The 13,812-nt window shown below is 38.5% G+C and overlaps 1 protein-coding gene across 4 annotated transcripts in view; it reads right to left on the reverse strand.

Annotated features, from left to right (window-relative positions):
* The window catches only part of CEP350 (centrosomal protein 350), a 151,250-nt gene extending 138,553 nt beyond the window's left edge, over positions 1 to 12,697 (reverse strand). For all 4 annotated transcript variants that reach the window (XM_077902091.1, XM_077902092.1, XM_077902093.1 and 1 more), the window contains exon 1: positions 12,330 to 12,697. The gene's annotated coding sequence lies outside the window, so the exon portion shown is untranslated. The remainder of the gene's footprint in view (positions 1 to 12,329) is intronic.
* Between the last annotated feature and the right edge of the window lie 1,115 nt (positions 12,698 to 13,812).

Consider the following 13,812-nt stretch of genomic DNA (forward strand, 5'->3'; position numbering starts at 1 on the left):
TCACAGTTCAGATGTACAAGCCAGAAATATCCATGAGAGGTGATTATAACTATATGTCTTCTAAAGTCTTATTCTACTCTAAATTTATAATCTATACCACCAATCCCAACCATGCTCCAGGGATCTCTGATGGCCTACCTTTCAGGAGGAGTCTTTGAAATCAAAACTATTTCCATAACATTAAGACATAATTCCTCTTTTTCATTTTCATTCTGAGAACATACACTATAGTCTCAGTTTCATTCTGAGAACGTATACGTATACTACATGACATGTAATACCACAACAGATTGAATACAGAAGGAGATATGAGAACCCAGATGTCTTTTATTAAGCTAGACATTAAAAAGATGTGAAAAATGTCAAACAATGTCACTCCTTTCACTAAACCTTTTTATTTTGGAAAATATAATTATCTTTCGTTAAAAAATATTATTTATTTATTTTAGTATGGATTTGTTATTTTAAGTAAATAAATAAATAGATTTAAAACTTCCATATCATGCATCTTTTCCAACCACAATGTTAGGAAACTAGAAATCAACCACAAGAAAAAATCTGGAAAAAACACAAATACATGGAAGTTAAATAACATGCTACTAAAAACTAAATGACTCAGCCAAGAAATCAAAGAGGAAATTTAAAAATGCATAAAAAAACACAATGGTCCAAAATCTTTGGGATGCAACAAAACGTATTCTAAGAAGGAAGTACAAAGCAACAGAGGCCTATTGCAAGAATCAAGAATTTCAAACAACCTAACCTGGCACCTAAAGGAGATATAAAAAGAACAACAAACACAATCTGAAATCAATTGAATGAAGGCAATAAAAGAGAAGAGAGCAGAAATAAACGAAATAGAAACCAAAAATGGCAATAGGGCAGATCAATAAAGCTAGGAGCTGGTTCTTTGAAAAGATCAACGAAACTGATAAACCTTTAGCCAGACTTATTTAAAAAAAAAAAAGAGAGAGGACTCAAATAAAATCACAAATGAAAGAGGAGAAATACCAACCAACCCCAGAACTATAAAGGATTCTAAGAGAATGTTATGCCAACAAATCAGACAACCTAGAAGGTATAAATTCCTAGAACCTATAACTTCTCAAAACTGAATCAGGAAGAAACAGAAAATTTGAACAGATCGATTACCAGCAATGAAATTGTTACCAGTTATCAAAAAAAAAAAAAAAAATTCCCAACAAACAAATGTCCAGAACCACATGGCTTCACAGCTGAATTCTACCAATCATTCAAAGAAGAGTTAATACCTATTCTTCTCAACTATTCCAAAAAATGAAAGAGGAAGGAAAACTTCCAAATTCATTCTATGAGGCTACCATTACATTTGATGCCAAAACCAGATAAAGATACTACAAAAAGAGAGAGAACTACAAGGTCAATATCTCTGATGAACACAGAGGCAAAAATCCTCAACAAAATACTGACAAACTGGATCCAACAATACATTAAAAAAAATCATTCACCATAACCAAGCAGGATTTATTCCTGGGATGCAAGGGTGGTTCAATATTCACAAATCAATGTGGTACAGCACATCAACAAGAGAAAGGATAAAAGCCATGATTATTTCAAGAAATGCAGAAAAAGCATTAGACAAAGTACAATATCCATTCATCAGAAATATCCATGTTATCAAAACCCTCAATTAAGTAGGTTTACAGGGAACATACCTCAATATAATAAAGGCCACATATGAAAAAAATCACAGCTAATATCATACTCAATGAGACAAACCAAGAGCTCTTCCTCTAAGATCAGGAACAAAACAAGGAACTCTCACCTTCTCACTGGACTAGGACCGGACTTCTCACTCGAAGTCCTAGCCACAGCAATTATACAAGAAAAAGAAATAAAAGGCACCCAAGTTGGTAAGGAAGAAATAAAACTTTTCACTATTTGCAGACGACATTATACCATATATAGAAAATGCTAAGGATACCACCAAAAAACTATTAGAACTGATAAATGAATTCAGTAAGGTCACATGATATAAAATCTGTTGTACAGAAATCTGTTGCATTCCTATGCAATAATAATGAAGCAGCAGAAAAGAAATTAAGAAAACAATCCCATTTAAAATTGCAACAAAAATAATAAAACACCTAGGAATGAAATTAAGGTGAAAGACCTGTCCTCTAAAAACTATAAAACACTGATGAAAGAAACTGAAGATGACACAAACAAATGGAAAGATATTCCATGTTCATGGATTGGAAGGACAAACACTGTTAGAATGCCTATGCACCAGAAGCAATCTACAGATTGAATGAAATCTCCATCAAAATACCAGCAGTATTTTTCACAAAACTAGAACAAATAATGCTAAAATTTGTATGAAACCACAAAAAAACCCAAATGGGCAAAGCAATCTCAAAAAAGAACAAAAGTAGAGTTATCACAATCCCAGATTTCAAGATATATTAGAGAGCTGTAGTAATCAAAACAGTTTGGTACTAGCACAAAAACTGACACACAGATCAATAGAACAGAATAGAAAACCTAAAAAAAAACAAACAAAAAAACCCAACACTTCAACTGCACGGTCAATTAATCTTCAACAAGGATATGCAATATGCAAAAACTGACACACAGATCAATAGAACGGAATAGAAAACCTAAAAAAACAAACAAAAAAACCCAACACTTCAACTGCACGGTCAGTTAATCTTCAACAAGGATATGCAATATCTTTTGGCTCTTCAAAAAATGGCAGTGGGAAAACTAGACAGCTACATGCAAAAGAAAAAAAAAAACTGGATCACTCTCTTATACTATACACAAAAATAAAAACTCAAAATGCATTAAGGCCTAAACATGAGACCTGAAACCATAAAAATCCTAGAAGAGAGCACAAGGAGTAATCAGCCATAGCAATATTTTAGTAGGTAGGTCTTCTAAGGCAAGAGAAACAAAAACAAACTATTGGGACTCACCAAAATAAAAAGCTTCTGCACAGCTAAGGAAACAACCATCAAAACTAAAAGACAACTTACTGAATGAGAGAAGGTATTTGCAAATGATATATTCAAAAAAAGGGTCAGCATCCAAAATATAAAAAGAACTTATACAACTCAATACACACAAGAAACAAATAATTTAAAAATGGGCAGAAGAAAGGACTCCTGGGTGGCTCAGTCCACTGAGTGTCCAACTCTTAATTTCTGCTCAGGTCATGACCCCCAGGTTGTAAGACTGAGCCCAGCATCAGACTCCAACTGGGTATAGAGCCTGCTTAAGATTCTCTCTCTCCCTCTGTTTCTGCCCCCTTTTCCTTCCTCTCTTTCTAAAAAAAAATTATTAAAAAATTAAAATAAAGAATGAGAAGACATGAACCAGATATTTCTACAAAGAAGACACACAGATGGCCAACAGACACATAAAAAGATGCACTCATCATCAGGAAAATGCAAACCAAAACCACAAGGAGATATCACTTCATACCTGTCAGAATGGCAAAAATTAAAACAAGACACAAGTGTTGGTGAGGATGTGGAAAAAAAGAACCCTCACTGTACTGTTGGTGGGAATGCAAACTGGTACAGCTACTGTGGAAAACAGTATGGAGGTTCCTCCAAAAATTAAAAGTAGAACTACCAGGGATCCCTGGGTGGCGCAGCGGTTTGGTGCCTGCCTTTGGCCCAGGGCGCGATCCTGGAGACCCGGGATCGAATCCCACATCAGGCTCCCAGTGCATGGAGCCTGCTTCTCCCTCTGCCTGTGTCTCTGCCTCTCTCTCTCTCTCTGTAACTATCATAAATAAATTAAAAAAAAAAAAAAAAAAAAAAAAAAAGTAGAACTACCATATGATCCATCCAATAATTCCACTACTGGTTATTTACCCAAAGAATACAAAAACACTAATCTGAAAGATATATGCACTCCTATGTTTATAGTAGCATTATTTACAATCACCAAAACATGGAAGCAGCCCAAATGTCTACTGATAGATGAATGGATAAAAAAGATATGGGTGTGGGGGGGAGAGGTGTGCGCACACACATTCGCCCACAATAGAACATTAGTCAGCCATGAAAAAGAATGAAATCTTGCCACCTGCAACAACTTGGATGGAACTAGAGAGTATAATGCTAAGTGATGTCAGAGAAAGATGAATACCATATGATTTCACTCATATGTGGAATTTAAGAAACAACATCAAACGAACAAAGAAAAAAGGAGACAAACCAAAAAACAGACTCAACTATGGAGAACAAATGGATGGGTGAAGTAGGTGAAGGGGATTATTTTTTTAAAAGATTTTATTTATTTATTCATGAGAGACACACACAGAGAGAGATGCAGAGACACAGGCAGAGGGAGAAGCAGTCTCCATGCAGGGAGCCTGACATGGGACTCGATCCCGGGTCTCCAGGATCACACCCTGGGCTGAAGGCGGTGCTAAACCGCTGAGCCACCCAGGCTACCCAGGTGAAGGGGATTAAAAGTAAACTTATCATGATGAACACTGAGTATAGAATTACTATATCCCTATATTGTACACTTGATACCAATATAACACTTAACTACACTGGAATTAAAATTTTTAAGAATATATACATTTAAAACTTCTAATGCGGTAAATATCAACAGATATAGCCCACATAAACAAAAGCTCTTTAAGTTTTTAATAACTGAAGGAGTATGCAGTGGTCTGGATACCAGAAGGATTGAGGAATGCTGATCTATACTTATGGTATATACACAAATAAGATACAAGATGATATTTTATAAAATAGACAATTTTCAAGTATCTTCTAGCTGCAAATTTGCCCTTTACATTTTATTGACAAGACTCTCAAGTCACATAGATTTGGCTCCATTATTTACTGGGCTGGTACTATGTGCCTGGCCCTAGGGATAAAGATTAAAGAAATTACTTTGTTTTGGCTCTCACAAAGGATATTTTCCATACCGTTGCTACATTTCAGTTCTCTCATCTCTATTGGATCCCATGTAACAACCACTGCCTGAAAGAATGAGAAAAAAACAACCCTGCAATAGTCATAATATCTCACCTAAATATAAAATGGACGAATTTAGTAGGGACCAAGCTAGAAAAAAGGAGAAAACATTCCAGCTCTAGGTCAGATCTACTACACTGTTCCAAGTAAATTCTCAGAATAACCAACACTCTCACAATATAATACACAAACACAAATAACCTGAGAACTTAGCCTCACCTCTTTTCACATTTAAAATACAAAAACCCCAACAACTACTTTTACAAATACAAGGCTGATCTACTGTCATCTAGGAAATCCAGAAGACAACTTTGTGACATTTGGTACCAGTTTGGCCTTTGGAACATAAGTAGCAGGGAGAGGCTCACAAAGAACATATCCCCCCACTGATAAGAAATGAGCTAAACTAGAGATTGACTACAGGTGTCCCTAGTCTTTTACATAAGGAGAAGACAATGAACAAGATCAAGAATAATGGGGGGGGGAAAAGTCCTACAAATACGAGTCTAGACTTTGCTTATCTTGAATGCTTACTCTCTCAAATTAATTTCAAGGAGTATATGTCCATAAAAGTGTCTCCCAGTTTGCAAGTCAGGATTATTTTTTGCCCTATAGTATAAAATTTTTATGACAAAACCTCTCTGATACCTAAGAAACTGTTATCACTGATGAACTCTGAGAAGAGAGAATAAGGGTCCAGGAGAGAAAGCAGATTTTTCCATGGATATGTTTTTGAATGTTTTAAAAGCATATGTGCTTGTCACTATTTGAGGGAGAAAAATTTTTTTGAGAAGTTTCCTTCCACATTCAATAACTTAGCTAACTTAAGCTACGGCTGTAAAAGAAACAAAGACAACTACTTTTCTTTCACTGGAAAACTAAATTGACTCCTTAATGCAGTGTCCGTTGATCCCACTCTGTGTATCCACAGTACTTTATCATTCCTCTCACCAACTTGTACTATTACTTATATATGTCTCTTACATGGAACTCTAGTTTTACATGTTTTAGTCCCCTACATATCCCTAGTCCATGCACCATACACAGCACACACCAGACCTGTTTGCTGACTGATGGTCCCATTGATAAGTCTCAGAATCCAATTCTTAAATGCAAATAGGAAAAAGGATACAGCTGTTTCATATACTATGAAGAGGTTAACCATTCCTAAGCAGAAAATGTATTTTATGGCAACAATAAGATAAATAATTACATGTATACATATGCATTTTATAATTTAAAACAAGCCCAGAAATTCTTTAACTTTTACTTTATAGATTTAGATATGGAAATCATGAAAATGAAGCTTATTTATTATACCTAGTACTCTTACTCGTGAATGATTGTTAAATCTAGTTTTAAAAAGGGGTTCCATAAGCAGCTTTCAAAAGTCCACTTAGAACAAAAACTTAAAGTGGTTAACTTAAAAAAATCATCAAATCCCAAACTTATCATATTCTTCTGTCTGAAAAAATATCCTTCTCTTTGTAAAAACATCTCCTTTACTTTGTTATTTCTCTATAGCATTTAAAATAATTCATCATACAAAAATGTAGTACCTATACAAATTTTCAGAAACACACCTATTAAGTGTAGTCCAACTTCATTTGTAACTAATCAGAAAACAAAACATATTAAAGCTAAAAATTAGAGGTCATCCAGTCACATGTTCTTCAAATATGTAATAATAGTAGGTTAAAAAAAAAAAAACAAAAACAATTGGGGGGTGGGGTGGGGTGGGGTGGTGCCTGGGTGGCCTAGTAAGTTGAGCATCTGACTCTTGGTTTCTGTTTGGATGGTGGTCTCAGGGTTGTGGGATTGAACCCCACAGCAGGTTCTGAGCTCTGTGCAGAGTCTGCTTGGGATTCTCTCTCCCTCTGCCCCTCCCAATCATGTGCGCTCTTTCCATCTCTCTCTCTCTCTTAAATAAATCGTTTTTAAAAACCCAATCTGGTGGGTTGAAGCTAGCATTTTTTTAATGAAACCAAATGGAGTTGTAATGGAAGTAGTTAAGGGTATTAGCTTAGTGCAACTTACATTTTATTTATAACAGATATATACATAAATGTATATATTATATCCATATGAAAAATATATTTCTTACTGTGAGTGTCCTAGTCAAAAGAGTTGGAGAGGTTCCCAAGCTTTTTCAGTTAAGAGAACTCTCAACGTTTTGGTAATTTTTTCATGGTGCCCCCAGGCACCAAAAAAATACCTACCAGTTACATTTATTAGATTCATACAATCTAATAAGTATTTGTGTCCTAACAACTTAGCAGTTTGAAAAATACATATATATTAAAGAAATATTTTATTACTATATAACCACAATTACTTATTAATGGGAAGTGTGCAACTACTATACATTATACAACTTCTCAAACCTTGAAATCACTTTGGACACTGCCACTATCCTTTACATTCATACTGATTTTTGCACAGTACTTGCTTTTTATCACAGCAGCACCCCCAAACCCAGCTTTTTGAAGACATCCAGTCTTCCAAAGTAATGTAACACAATCTCACAGACACTACCTCAAACTAATAGTTGGAGCAGTGTCCCACAGATGTCAAATATCACACAGATATTCCACAGCTGTCAAATATTATGGTGTTTCCCTCGAAAACTTTAAAATATTCCACAGTGCCTATGTGAGATCACTACAGTGCCCCAAGGCACCTCCTGGCACAGTCTGGTAATCCTGAGTTTAAGAAACACTGATTGAGCTATGTATGTACTTACTTTGTAAATTAAGAAATGACACCTAAGGTCACTAAGCTAGTGGAAAATAAATACACTTTTAAATTTAATCTTCCATCAACAAAAGTTTTGAAATATAATCTCACTGTGATATATTGATGAAATCTACAGATCTCTGAAAAACTAAATTAAAAAATACATTTATATGACTGTATAATAGAAAAAATTGTTTCGATATTTTTTAGAAAAAAAAGTGTTTCAAAAACTATAAAAGTGGGACTTATAATAAACAAAAGTATCTAAAGTAAAAAAAAAAAAAAAAGGAAAGTCACCCACTCCCCCAAGGACAACATAGCTAATAGTTTAACATCTATCCTTACAGACTCTTTCCTATGCCCATACAAAATCATAATAAAATCAAATTTCTTTCTTTGCCCATGTGTTTTTTCAAAACTGAATATTCCACAGTGTTATGCAACTTATTTTTCTCACTCAATATTATATCATGAACGTTCTTTAATGTCAGTATATAATAGTAATTGCAAACACTTAAACATTTATTAGTGCTTACTATGCTTACTTGCAGCTTAAATAGCAACTCATTTAATTCTCACAACAGCCCTGTCAAATGAGAACTATAATTATATCCACTTTATAGATGAGTTTAAGTAATTTGCTAATGGCTACATCTAGCAAATGATCCAGTTGGGATTTGAACCCAGAAAGTTAGCTGCATGGTCCTTGCACTTGATGATACACTCAGCTGCTTCTCATGAAGTAAATGGAGGTATCCCTCAACCTGTTAACAAGTGCATAGTATTTCACAGCATAAATATACTATAATTTCAACTATTCCTCTACCAATGGGGGCATTTAGGATATTTTTTTAAATTTTTTTTTAATTTATTTATGATAGTCATACAGAGAGAGAGAGAGAGAGAGAGAAAGGCAGAGACATAGGCAGAGGGAGAAGCAGGCTCCATGCACCGGGAGCCCGACGTGCGATTCGATCCCGGGTCTCCAGGATCGTGCCCTGGGCCAAAGGCAGGCGCCAAACCGCTGTGCCACCCAGGAATCCCTAGGATATTTTTTATTTATAAATACTACCAGCATTTACTTATAATAATGTTAAAATGAACATCCTTGTAGATTTGTTCTTGTGCTTTTATGCCAAAATTTCTGGAAGCTAAACTCCTAAAAACAAAATGACTATCAAATTCATGCACTCCTAATTTCGATAAGTAACAACAAATTTCCTTCCAGAATATTGTCCTGGTTGTACCAATTTATAGTCCCAATGGCAGAGGGGAAGGTTGAGGTTCATCTTTAAGTTAACAAATATTTTTGATTCAGGGAGAGATCTATTTTGAGTTTTTAACTTACCCTGATGTAGAATGAATAGATTGCCCAGTTGGTCACAATCATCGTCTGATTTGATAATTATCTGTCATTAAACAGTGAAGACTTAGCAACTGTATAATGAATTCTTCATCCAGTTATAAAACCACTTTGCATAAGATATTTCCCCTATATGATACTGTTCACTTATGTGCAAAACGTGGGAATTGGACTAGCTGGCCTTTAAGATTTAAAACTCCCAATGCTGTAATTAAGAAGTGACTTAAGGTTATTAAGAGCCTATAATTATAGTACTAATTAGGTCAGGGTCTTAAACCTTCTATTTTCTTTAAATTATAATAACTATTGCCAGAACACCTAAGCAAATCATTAAGATATCCAATAAAGTTTTCAGGATCCACCTGTGGCTTATTCTCAGTGGTTTTTTAATCCCAGGCTGTCATTCCCTGCTACCTAACAAACTTGAACATATCTCTGGAGTATATTCTTAATTAGAGTTGACGTGTGCCTAGGAACATGAACTAGTGTTTGTTTTGTTTTCTATACATTATGCCAAAACCACTGTTTAGTCAATTTATTCAACTAATATTTACTGATTAGTTTACTATATGCCAGGCATTGGGGGTACAATAGTTAACAGAGGATCTCTGCCATCATGGAACTTAGATTAAATGAGAAAGGCAAATAACCAACCAAAATAACCACTAGTAAATGTAAAATCATACTTGTGATAATAATAAACAAAAAGCCATAAGTGCAGGAAAAAAAACACACTATACAATCTTTTGATTGTGTTTTTGGACTATTTGCGACACTCGAAATTGTTTGACATGGGAAGACAATGTCAATAAAGAAAATTATTTCACAACTTGTCCCATGCTGCAAAAAGAGCTATCACAAGTATAGATGGCAAGTTAACATTTTAAATCATCAGTTCTACAATAAAATCACCAAGATGTTACTACTTTCCAGTTATGCTACTATGTGGCCCAAATACTGGTTTTCATAACCAAGAGTATTAATCATTTGAATTATCAAAGACGACAGAACTGTGAGTATCCAAACAAAATGAGAGAGGACCAGTCAACTACAATTTCTGAAGAACACTGTTCAAGAAAAAAGTACACACAGAAGTGAAGCCATCTATTATAATAATTCATGACTTGCTCATTATTAACAAAAATTATTGAACGTACTGTTTTTAAAGAATGACAACCAAAAAAAAAAAAAAAAAGAACGACAACCATCAGCATAAAGGAATTAACAGTATGTCAAAAGGAGCAAAAACAATTTTTTTAGATTTTAAAAAACTAAGGTCCAGAAGTATCTATATATTCAATTTAAAAATAAAAATAATTCTATGATGTTAACTAGACTTGTGATCATTTCACAATACATACAGAACCATTACGCTGTACACCTGAAACTAATGTCAATTATACCTCAATAAAAATAAACAATTCTAGATCTGCAGAAATAAGACCATCATTCATATAAATAAACTCCCTTGTGTATCAATTTCCACAACTGCAAAACAAAAATATTTGCCAAACCTACCTCGTACAGCTATAAAGACTAAATAAAATATGTGGAGATACACCAAAAAAAAATGATGTAAATTATTTTAAACAGCTGCTTCTTTTTTGCTGCCTTTATAACAAAGTAATTCAACAAATAAAAATTGGTTAGATAGGGACTCCATCTCCTTTCTACTGTCCATGATATGACAGAAGTATTATTAAATGGGCAAAAGACTGGCAATCAAAAGCATAAGGAAAAAATTCTAAACTTCATAATCCATAAATTGATTTCCCCACAGGAGGTTGGTTAAGTAGTAACACCCTTACACAATATCAGAGAGTCAGAGAAATTATCTCACACATGTATGAAATTGTTTAGTTACTGGACTTCACCATCGTTACAAACCCAAGCCCTGCTACCGTGAAAAAATGAGATACATACTATTTATCCACACATACAATGTATTTTGGCTTGATGTTTATTTTCTGATTAAAGCACCTCAAATTCAATGCAATGACGCTTCAACGCTTCAGATTTACTTTATTACACTAGGTGGAGTTCCTCAATTTTGCACACCGAAATTAATTCATGTTACACATCCATGGGTTTGAAGCAACTTGTACCATTGGCCTAACAACCAATCCCCCAAAGTCACAATCTCATGTTATAAGCAACACACTCCCTTGTTTAAAAGCAGTATTTTAAACTAAGAAGTGTTTAAAGTGGAGAGCAGCTTTCCGTATTTTATCATCGCTTTTACAAACCGTTTCGCACTGTTGCTAGGTCTGCCTAAGATAGCCTTTTCCTTTAAAACCTTTAAACACAAGACAGGCGGAGGCATCGCTAACATGGCAACATTAACGACTTTTCCAAATTCAAAACAAACAACAACAACAACAACAAACAATCAGATGGGAGTGCATGGATACCGATTACCACTCCTGACAACCTGTCCTATAAGAAGGATCTTTTCCTTTAGGAAAGATTTGCTACTACACTAAAAACCATGTTAAAATCTTATACCTATGTACAACCTCCTATCTGAAAACTAAAAACCCAGCGAAATTCCAAATCGTATTTGTGAAACCGGTTAAATATTATTTACCATGTTGGGCCACATTTAAAAAGAGGGCGGGGAGGGGAGGGGGAGAAATACTGACAAACTTTCAAAGCGTAAAGCTTAAGAAATCCCCCCCGCCCCCCCCCCCACACACACACTAAATCATCTGTGAAATAAATCGGTAGACTACGTTCAGCAGCTGCTTGACTGGAGCAGATCAAAGTTTTCCCCTATACTTGAGAATGTTTATCCCCACCAAAAAGGAACAGAAACCCAGTCATCCTTGCCACTGGAGCCAGTTGCCCGGAATTTCCTAAAATACGCCTGATCTGCAAGTGAAGGAGGAGCAGTTCTCCGGAGACCAAAGGCGAGAGGTATCCTACATCTTTTGCAGAGGAGAGGAGGGGCGGGGGAGCAGGGCGGGGGGGGGGTGGGCGGGAGGGAGGGGGGCGCACTGGCAGGTAAGGAAGGAAATTCGTCTTGGGCAGGCACCGGTGGGACCTGAAATCGAGGTTTCAGGATAGCCCTCCCCGCAGAAGCGGGGGGCCCAGGGAGGGTCCCCGAGGGGGGCGCCAGGCCGGGCCAGGGCTCCCGGCGCCCCGCCCCGCCTCTCTCGCCGCCACCCGGGACCCGGGACCGCGGACAGAGGCAGCAGAAGCTAAGCGAGCGTCTGCGGTCCCAGCCACGTCCTCCCGCAGCTCACCTGAGAGTGTCGCCTCCGCCCTCGGCTCCCACGGTGCATCCCGCGGGGCCTGGCGGAGGGAGCAGCGATGCCGCCCCGACAGGCCCCAGGGCTGCCGGGCCTGGCCTCCCCGCTCCGGGGACGCACCGGGTGCCCGCCTCGCACCGGCTCCCCGGATCCGCCGGGCTGCAGAGAAGGAAGGAGAGGCGGAAAGGCTGCCTCCCCTCCCCCACAGCAAGCCTCCCCCTGAGCTGCGGCTCTCTGCAGTTCCCTCTGGCGCAGGTCCGGCCCCGCTCCCCCGCCCGGGAGTCACTTCGGCGGCGGCGGCCCAGTCGCCATTACAGCCCAACAACTGACACGGAGGAGGAGCGGCGCCGGCGGCAGTGGCGGTGGCGGCCGCGCGAGGCAGGGCGGGAGCGGTCGAGGTCGGGGGGGGGGGGGGCGGGGGCAGGCAAACCTCGCGAGAACTGTCCCGAGTCGGCTCCACAGGAATACAGCCTTTAGTTGGGGCCATGTTGAGTGTGGCTAAGATGTGCGGGCAGGGATAAGACGAAGAAAGGACGCTCGAGAGCGCCATGTTTGGCGTGGCGGGTTGGTGCCCAGCGGGACTCGGGAGGAGCCAGAGCAGATCCGCAGCGGAGACCTCCCCCGCCCTCCTTCTTGGACGCTAATTGGGCCTTCTGGCTGCGCATTTCACCCCGGCCAAAAAACAAGGTGGGGGGGGGGGGGGGAGTGGGGGGGGGGGGGGAGTGGGGGGAGTTGACCAGGGTGAACTCAGAATGTGCAGCTTCTCAGAATTTACGGTGTTCCCACCAGTTGTCGTCCAAGTAAATCTTCTTTACCCGCGTCAGTTTCAGAGTCTTTGCAGCTCTGCGGCTGCTGCAGTTCCCCCCGCTGCTGTCACTGGCGGTTTTATTCTGGAGACTTACAGTGGTGCTCAGCCTGCAGCCTGACGGCTAATCCAGAGCGAGTGAAACGGTGTTTCCTCCCGTTGGGTATAGGCATCGATGATGAACGGTGCAGTCTGTGATCAGCAGGTCTTCTGATACCTTTATCCTCCTTCCCCAGTGTCCGTATGGTGAATTCTAACATGTGTCAGGACTTAGCTTAAATGACACCTCTTCTGCAAATAATGCCACCTTCCGTTAGGTGCTCACTTCACACAAGCTCTCTGCCCATCACTTTTTCTCCACCTTCTGAACTCCGATAGCTGTTTATCCAGAGACTGTTTCTCATCTTTAAGTATCTTGAAGACCCTTTGTCGCTCTGTACCCCAATAGGGCCTAGGTCGGTAACTGGGACGTTTTAGGGGCTCGATCCCTGTTTGTTGGGTAGATCTCAACAGTAGAAGCAGGAGGCAGTAACTGCTCCCTCTTTGCAGGGCCTTTGGCTGTGCCTGGATAAGACAAGACCTACGTGGATGTATAAAATCCTGTATGTAAAGTATGCATTGTGTCTCTAGGAAACTGCTGGAGAGAACAGGAAATGTGGGTATCCCAGTGGT

Source organism: Canis aureus, chromosome 6 (genome assembly GCF_053574225.1).
Source record: "Canis aureus isolate CA01 chromosome 6, VMU_Caureus_v.1.0, whole genome shotgun sequence".
NCBI classification, from domain to species: domain Eukaryota; kingdom Metazoa; phylum Chordata; class Mammalia; order Carnivora; family Canidae; genus Canis; species Canis aureus.